Source organism: Rhinopithecus bieti, unplaced genomic scaffold, assembly GCF_001698545.2.
Source record: "Rhinopithecus bieti isolate Rb0 unplaced genomic scaffold, ASM169854v2 scaffold_1368, whole genome shotgun sequence".
NCBI classification, from domain to species: domain Eukaryota; kingdom Metazoa; phylum Chordata; class Mammalia; order Primates; family Cercopithecidae; genus Rhinopithecus; species Rhinopithecus bieti.
This window is the reverse complement of record NW_016803382.1, coordinates 246306-255899: the sequence shown is the minus strand read 5'-3', so window position 1 is coordinate 255899 and position 9594 is coordinate 246306. Positions and strand designations below refer to the sequence as shown.

The window sequence follows — 9594 nt, the reverse complement described above, 5'->3', positions numbered from 1 at the left end:
TTTAGTAGAGACGGGGTTTCACCGTGTTAGCCAGGATGGTCTCGATCTCCTGACCTCGTGATCCGCCCGTCTCGGCCTCCCAAAGTGCTGGGATTACAGGCTTGAGCCACCGCGCCCGGCCGATTGTATCTTTTGATGTGCCAAAGTTTTAAATTCAGCTGACGTTCAATTTGCCATTTTTCATTTTCTCACTTTCTCACTTTCCTCCTTTTCCAGGTCTCATTATGTAGCCCTGGCTCATCTCAAACTGTGCTTTTAACATCGTATCTAAGACATCAGTGCCTTACACAAGATCACAAGGATTTACTCCTATGTTTTTTTCTAACAGTTTTATAGTTTTAGTTTTTACATTTAGGTCTGCTATCCATTTTCAGTTAATTTTTGTGTATAGTGTTAAGCAGGGACCCAAATTAATTTATTTGCACATGAATATCCAATTGCCCCACCACCATTTGTTGAAAAGACTATTCATGGTTGGACATAGAGGATCATACCTGTAATCCCAGCACTTTGGGAGACCAAGGCAGGAGTATTGCTTGAGTCCAGGAGTTTAAGACAAGCTTGGGCAACATGGTGAGACACGCGTCTCTACAAAATGAAAAACAACAAAAAAAGAAAAGACTATTCCTTTCCAAATGAAGTTGCTTGACCCCTTTGTCAAATCAATTGACTTGTAATGTAATGGTTTCTTTCTGGGATTTCAATTATTTTTCAGTTAATCAATTACTTTTTTTTGAGACAGGGTCTTATTGTGTCACCCAGTCTGGAGTGCAGTGGTGCGATCAGAGCTCACTGCAGCCTCAAACGCCTGAGCTCAATTCATCCTCCTGCCTCAGTCTCCTAAGTAGCTGGGACAACAAGTGTGTGCCACCAGGCCTAGCTAATTTTTTTTTTTTTTTGAGACAAAGTCTCCCTCCGTCACCCAGGCTGGAATGCAGTGCTGTGATCTCAGCTCACTGCAACCTCCACCTCTCAGGTTCTAAGTGATTCTCCTGCCTTAGCCTCTGGAGTAGCTGGGGTTACAGGTGCACATCACCATGCCTGGCTAATTTTGCATTTCTAGTAGAGACAGGGTTTTACTATGTTGGCCACGCTGGTCTCGAACTCCTGACCTCAGGTGATCCACTCACCTCAGCCTCCCAAAGTGCTGGGATTACAGGTGTGAGCCGCCACACCCAGCCATAGTTTTAAATTTAATTTAATTTAATTTTCCTAGATACAGAGCCTTGTTATGTTGCCCAGGTTGGTGTCAAACTCCTGATTTCAAGGGATCCTCTCTCCTTGGCCCTTTAAAGTTTTGGGATTACAGGCATGAGACACCTTTAGTTTCTTTTTACAGATATGTTCTCTCTCTTCCCCAGGTTGGAGTGTAGTAGTCAATCATAGCTCACTGCATTCTCAAATTCCTAGGCTCAAGACATCCTCCCACCTCAGCTTCCTGACTAGGTGGGACTGCAGGTCTGTACCACCATGCCTGGCTAATCAAAAAAAAAAATTTTTTTTTTTTAAACCGGTCTCACTCTCTATGTTGCCCAAGCTGGTCTTGAATTCCTGACCTCAAGGGATTCCCCCCAACCTCAGCCTCCTAAAGTGCTGTAATTAGAGGCATGAGCGCCCAGGCTGAGCTTTGTACTATATTCCAGTGACCTATACATCTGTCCTTAAGCCAGTACCATACTCTCTTGATTACTTTGTAGCAAGTTTTGAAATTAGGAAGATAAGTCCTCCAACCTTGTTCTTTTTTTCAGGATGGTTTTGCTTATTCTGTGTCCTTTGCATTTCCATATGAATTTTAGGATCCCCTTCCAATTTCCGCAGAAGAGGTAGCTGGGATTTTGATAGGAATGAGGTTGAACCTGTAGACTAATTTGAGGAGTACTGACAATAATATTTAGTCTTCTGATCCATGAAAATAGAATATCTTTCATTTATTTTGTTCTAATTTAGTTTCTTCCCACAGTGAGTATTTTATTCTTTGGGATGCTATTGTAAATGGAGTAATTTTCTGAATTTCATTTTTGGATTTTTCATTGCTACAGAAATACAATTGATTTTTGTATGCTGATTTTGTGAACTTGCTGAACTAGTTCTAGTTTTTTTTTTGTTTTTTTGTTTTTTTGTTTTTAAACTGGATGCCTTAGGATTTTCTGTATACAACATCACGCATGTGGGAGTAAGACAGTTTACGTCTTCTTTTCTAATCTGGATCTTTTTACATATCAATCACCTAATCATCCTGGCCAGAACCAAAGCTGAATAGACCTGCTGAACATGGCCATCCTTGTCTTGTTCCCAGTCTTAGGGGAAACATTCAGTCTTGCACCATTAAATCTGTTAACTGCTAGGTTTTCACAGATGCTTTTCATCATACTGATGAAGTTCCTTCCTGTTTCTAGTTTGTTGAGATTTTTTTCCATGCATGGGTACATAATTTTACTCTCATTTACAGAAAAGGAAACCATCATTCAGGAGTCTGCCTCCAAAGATCAAGCCCTGGATCACTGTGCTATCTCTGCAGCACACTCTTCCATTTAATTTTCCCTCTGCCACTCCTCTGAATTCCCTCTTTCAGTTCACTTGGGATGTTGGTGTTCTCCAGGACACCAACTCTTTGCTCATGTGCTTCTCTCCTGAAGTGGGAGAATGGCTTCAGCTGTCACCTGCAAGCTGATGACTCCACACTCCCTATTTTCTTGCCCTCACTGAGCTCTGGTGTGGCCTCATGCTTCCAAGACTTTTCCACTTGGATATGTCAAGAAATCTCAAACATCCTGTCCTACAATGCCCTGTTACCCACCTCCACTCAAGAAGGCTCTTCTGACTCTATTTTCAATATTGGATGCTTCTGCCATTTGTCCTGAAACCTGGCCATGATCCCACAGGTTTCCCTCTCTTTGGCTCCTCCTCTCACCTTTTCTAAATGGTGGCCAAGTTCTACCTATGTTCTTTCTTCACCTGCACTGGTACTGCCTTGCTCCTGCCTCCAGTCTCATTCTCCTCAAATTCACCCTCCAGGTTACCAACAGAGTGATTTATCTGAATTACAGATCCTCTGATACTTAGCCCTTCACCAGTTCCTTATTCCCACAGCACAGGAACCAAGGCCTTTTCTCATCTGTTCCATTTCATGCACTAGGAACTTCCACCAAAGACTGAAGTCACTAAATGCAGTTTCTCATGTCAGTTTTAAGAGCTGTATGCTACTTTCATCATTTGGAGACATTAGAAATTATGTTACTAGTTATAATTTACTGTCTTTTGCATGTCATGTTGCCTCATGTCTCAGTGCTTCTTGTTTACTCTATTGTCCTTTTTTTATATATTAAACTTATTTAAATAGAAATAGGGTTCTCGCTGTGTTACTCAGGCTGGTCTTGAATTCCTGGGCTCAAGTGATCATGCTGCCTCAGCCTCTCAAAGTGCTGGGATTACAGGTGTGAGCCACCATGCCCAGCCCTGTCATCTTGTTTTGAGAGGTTCTTCCTCTTTTCACATCATCCCCTCTAGTCCTTTGCATCTTGAAAATCCCTACTCACTAGGCCCTCCTCTTTGAACCTCCTCCTAGCTCTTGCAGAGTTAATGATGCCCTCCTCTGTGTTATTTCAGAACACTGCATGTGCTTGTAATATCTCATGTGTTGTCCTATAAGTATCTGTCATTTTCTTACTCTCACTCTGAGTTCAGTAATTACACTAGATTTATCTTAAACACTCTTATAATTGCCAGCATATAGAAAGTGCTTAAGAAATATTTGTTGTAATCACCTGAATTAGGATTTACCTATAAGTCTCCTTGCTTTTAATAGATCATTTTCTAATTTGTCAGTTTAAACACATTTTAAGAGAACACCCCATCCCTAAGCCAAATTGCTTCTTATGCAGAAAAAATAGCCACTACTGTGAGTGTCCAAGCTTCCCCCTGCACAACCACCCTAGGAGACATGGGTAGAAGTACTGGGAACTGACCCCTTCCATCTGCCCTCACTTAGTTTCCTCGGGTACTTATATGGGGCTGTCACTGACTTTACATGCTGCTGCAGCTCCTTGGTCAGTTGGCCCTTGTCATGAGACAGAAAGTGTGGGGTCAGGACAATAAATGCCTTCACTACCTGCAGAGGCTCATGATGAGTGTCAACCTATTACATAGTGTAAAAAGTCAATATTTATTGAATGAGTGGAAAAACAAGGTGACGTTGGACCCTACGGTAGTTTTGGAAAAGAAGAGGACCAGGTGCAAATGCCTATACTTCAATGTCCACTCCATGCCTTGAAAAGTTACTTGACCTCTCCTTAACCTCAGTTTCTTTCTCTGTGAAATGGGAACAATAAAGATTCCATTCCTCATTTGGTTTCTTTAAAGCTTCCATGAGATAATACATATGAAACATCCAGGTAGTTTACCTTATTATCCCTGTCATCAGTACTTTCATCATTATTTTTACTATTATTATATATGCAATCCTGTGCCTGTAACCCAATGGGCATTTGATAATTCTTGACAATTTATTATTCATATATTAGTAGTGTTATCCCCATTTTATTGCACAAGGCCTTGCAAATAGAAGGTGCTCAATAAACACTTTTTAATAAACAAATGCATGTTTGTTCTTCAGCCACGTTGCTGAAATGCCATTCTGGCTCCACCCCTTGCTAGCTGTGTGATGTGGATGGGTTACTTAACTTCCTTCTCCTCCTCCTTCCTCATCTATAAAGAGTAGAAGAGCTCTTAGATTATTACATTTTGTGACAGTTAAATTATTTGGCATGTAGTAAGTGCTCACTAAATATAATCTGTCATCTTTATCTTCAGAGCCACAGAGAGGCTGCAGTACCCCCAGGTCACTATACTGTGTAAGTGCACATGCATACTATGCCCTCCTTCCCCTAAGGTGGCCCAGGTAAAGACTGGAAGTTTCCCTGGCATCTGCTTTCCTAGTGTCCATGTATGGACACGATGATCTCTGTGTTCTCCTCACTTCCCCTTGAATCGGCTCTGGGCTGCTCATCATGGCTGACTCTGCCACTGCTGGGTGGTCCACCAAAGCATGCTCCACCTCTGTAGGCCCAATGCCGTACCAGGAGGATGAAGGGTTCTGGGGCAGATACCAGGGCTGGGGTGAACCAAGTCCTCAAATCTCCTGCTTTGGAGAGTCACAGCTTCCTTTGGCACAGAGGGTAGAAGTCATAGGGAGCCAGAGACTCCTGATCTGTCTGTGCCACAGGCCCAAAATTTGAAGACTTGGACATTGTAGGCTGAGAAATAAATGACTCCAGTGATCCCAGGATTTCTTGCCTCGCTGCCTTTATTGACAAAGAAGGGCGAATGCTTAGTTCCCTGGGCCCTTGGGCCATGCAGCTTCGCCAGACATGAAATCTCTTGGAAACCTCAAACTTGGTCTTAAACATTTGTGCAAATTCTGCACACTATTTCCCATTGTATCAGCATGATTTTTGGCTTTTATTATATATATTCAAGGCATAAAACATGCTGTTTTGATGTACATATATATAGTAACGCGATTACTACACTCAGGCACCAGTATATCCATTATCTCACATAATTACCTCTTTTTTTCTTTTGTGGTAAGAGCATTTAAAATCTACTTTCTGCAAATTTCCAGTACATCATGTTTTAGAAATTAAAAAAAAAAATCACATCCATTTCTCTAAAATATCCAAGAGAAATTGTTACTGTAGTGTAATGTGTCTTTTAAAAAATCAGGTAGGGGTTAGGGACAGGGGCTCAGAGCCAGCCTGCCTCAGTTCAAATCTGGATTGCACCCTGTGCTATCTTTGAGACTTCAGGCAAATTTCTTCACTGGTCAGTCACCCAGTTTCCTCATCAGTAAAATAGGGGCAATAATCGCATCGCCCTTCCAGCATTGAGAGGTGAGTTATATAAAGCATTAAGAACAGTGTTTTCACATAGTAAGTACTCCAGGTTAGCTAAATAATTATAATAATGAATAGATTTATAATAATAGATTTATGACAATCTATCTTAATAGATTTATTGTATTCATAGATTTATAATAGATTCATAATAATAATAAAAATAAACAATAGCTAAAGGTTAGTTATTATTATTACTATGTTTGTTCTGTGACATCTTGTGCTGCATTAGAGGAGCACAAACATGAAATAAGCTCCCCGAACCTATGGGGACCAAGACAGAGTCTCCTTTCTCAATCTCATTCCCCCTTCTCTAAATTGCACAGTGTCTTATTATGTCTTCAAGACCCTCTTGAATTTCATTTTTATTGAGTTTTCTGTATGCAGGGGTTAGGGAGGTGCACCAAAACTTGGGATCAGGGCACTGTAGACATGGCTGTATTCAAATTGGGCTGAGGGTCCTGTCACCAATGCATGAAAGACTGTTTGGGCATGCAAGATCCCATAAGGCATGTGAGGACAACAACAGCCAGCCTGGCGTCAGCCACACCTACCCAGAGGCATTGATAGTGTCGTGACTCCTCCCCAGGAACCAGATATAGCCCTCTTCATCCATAGTTGCTCTGTCTCTGGTGTTTTAGAATGTAGAGCCCACATTCCACTTTGGCTGTCTTCTCTGGGTTACCCTGCAAAGAGAAGAGAGCTCCTTTGTTGAAGGCAGTGACTTTAGAGATGATGAGCCACAACCTCGGGTTCCAATCTGGGTTTGAATTCTGCCTCTGATTCTACCTGGTACCTGGGCAAATGTTGCCATCTCTCTGAGTCTATTTTCATTACATGTAGGCACACGATGCATGCTACTGTTCTATGAGTGGTTGTGATTAAACCAATTTCAACGACAAATTAAAAAAATCAGTTTGCTGGAAGAGGGGCACTCAAGATGGTCGAACAGGAACAGCTCCAACCCCCAGCTCCCAGCATGAGCAACACAGAAGACGGGTGATTTCTGCATTTTCAACTGAGGTACCGAGTTCATCTCACTGGGGTGTGTCGGACAGTCGGTGCTGGTCAGTGGGTACAGCCCAACCGGCGAGAGCTGAAGCAGGGCGAGGCATTGCCTCACCTGGGAAGCCCAAGGGGGAAGGGAATTCCTTTTCCTACCCAAGGGAAACTGAGACACACAGCACCCGGAAAATCAGGTAACTCCCACCCTAATATGGCGCTTTACCAAGGGTCTTAGCAAATAGCACACCAGGAGATTATATCCCACGCCTGGCCTGGAGGGTCCCATGCCCACGGAGCCTCCCTCACTGCTAGCACAAGAGTCTGAGATCTAACTGCAAGGTGGCAGCGAGGCTGTAGGAGGGGTGCCCGCCATTGCTGAGGCTTAGGTAGGTAAACAAAGCCACTGGGAAACTCAAACTGGGTGGAGCCCACCACAGCTCAAGGGGGCCTGCCTGTCTGTAGATTCCACCTCTGGGGACAGGGCATAGCTAAACAAAAAGCAGCAGAAACCTCTGCAGATGTAAATGTCCCTGTTTGACAGCTTTGAAGAGAGCAGTGGTTCTCCTAGCACGGAGGTTGAGATCTGAGAACAGACAGACTGCCTGCTCAAGTGGGTCCCGGACCCCTGAGTAGCCTAACTGGGAGACATCCCCCACTAGGTGCAGACCAACACCTCCCACCTCACATGGCAGTGTACACCCCTGAGACGAAGCTTCCAGAGCAAGATTCAGACAGCAACACTCCCTGTTCAGCAATATTCTATCTTCTGCAGTCTCTGCTGCTGATACCCAGGCAAATAGGGTCTGGAGTGGACTTCAAGCAAACTCCAACAGACCTGCAGATGAGGGTCCTGACTGTTAGAAGAAAAACTAACAAGCAGAAAGGACACCCACACCAAAACCCCATCAGTACGTCACCATCGTCAAAGACCAAAGGCAGATAAAACCACAAAGATGGGGAAAAAGCAGTGCAGAAAAGCTGGAAATTAAAAAAATCAGAGTGCATCTCCCCCTCCAAAGGAACATAGCTCATTGCCAGCAATGGAACAAAGCTGGACAGAGAATGGCTTTGACGAGTTGAGAGAAGAAGGCTTCAGTCTATCAAACTTCTCAGAGCTAAAGGAGGAACTATATACCCAGCACAAAGAAACTAAAAACCTTGAAAAAAGAATGGAAGAATGGATAACTAGACAATGCAGAAGAGTCCATAAATGAACTGATAGAGATGAAAACCATGACACAAGAACTACGTGACAAATGCACAAGCTTCAGTAACTGACTCGATCAACTGTAAGAAAGGCCAAATGAATGAAATGAAGCAAAAAGAGAAGTGTAGAGAAAAAAGAGTAAAAAGAAATGAACAAAGCTTCCAAGAAATATAGGATTATGTGAAAAGACCAAATTTACATCAGATTACTGTGCCTGAAAGTGACGGGGAGAATGGAACCAAGTTGGAAAACACTGCAGGATATTATCCAGGAGAACTTCCCCAACCTAGCGAGGCAGGCCAACATTCAAATTCATGAAATACAGAGAATGCCACAAAGATACTCCTCGAGGAGAGCAACTACAAGACACATCATTGTCAGATTCACCAAAGTTGAAATGAAGGAAAAAATGTTAAGGAGAAAGGTCGGGTTACCCACAAAGGGAAGCCCATCAGACTAACAGCAGATCTCTCAGCAGAAACTCTACAAGCCAAAATAGAGTGGGGGCCAATATTCAATATTCTTAAAGAAAAGAATTTTCAACCCAGAATTTCATATCCAGTCAAACTAAATTTCATAAGTGAAGGAGAAATAAAATCCTTTACAGACAAGCAAATGCTTAGAGATTTTGTCACCACCAGGCCTGCCTTACAAGAGATCCTGAAGGAAGTACTAAACATGGACAGGAACAACTGGTACCAGCCATTGCAAAACCATGCCAAAATGTAAACAACATCGATGCTAGGAAGAAACTGCATCAACTAACGAGCAAAATAACCAGCAATGTCATAATGACAGGATCAAGTTCACACGTAACAATATTAACCTTAAATGTAAATGGGCTAAATGCTCCAATTAAAAAACACAGACTGGCAAATTGGATAAAGAGTCAAGACCCATCACTGTGCTGTATTTAGGACCCATAGCACATGCAGAGACACACATAGGCTCAAAATAAAGGGATGGAGGAAGATTTACCAAGCAAATGGAAAACAAAAAAGGCAAAAAGGCAGGGGTTGCAATCCTAGTCTCTGATAAAACAGTCTTTAAACCAACAAAGATCAAAAGAGACAAAGAAAGCCATTACATAATGGTAAAGGGATCAATTCAACAAGAAGAGCTAACTATCCTAAATATATATGCACCCAATACAGGAGCACCCAGATTCATACAGCAAGTCCTTAGAGACCTACAAAGAGACTTAGACTCCCATACAATAATAATGGGAGACTTTAACACCCCACTGTCAACATTAGACAGATCAACGAGACAGAAAGTTAACAAGGATATCCAGGAATTGAACTCAGCTCTGCAGCAAGCAGACCTAACAGACAACTACAGAACTCTCCACCCCAAATCAACAGAATATACATTCTTCTCAGCACCACATCGCACTTATTCCAAAATTGACCACATAATTGGAAGTAAAGCACTCCTCAGCAAATGTAAAAGAACAGAAATTATAACAAACTGTCTCTCAGACCACAGTAC

General features: G+C 42.4%; 1 pseudogene; it reads right to left on the bottom strand.

The window, feature by feature from the left end:
* Positions 1 to 3931: 3931 nt before the first annotated feature.
* The window catches only part of LOC108535723 (acyl-coenzyme A synthetase ACSM1, mitochondrial-like), a 31428-nt pseudogene continuing 25765 nt past the window's right edge, over positions 3932 to 9594 (bottom strand).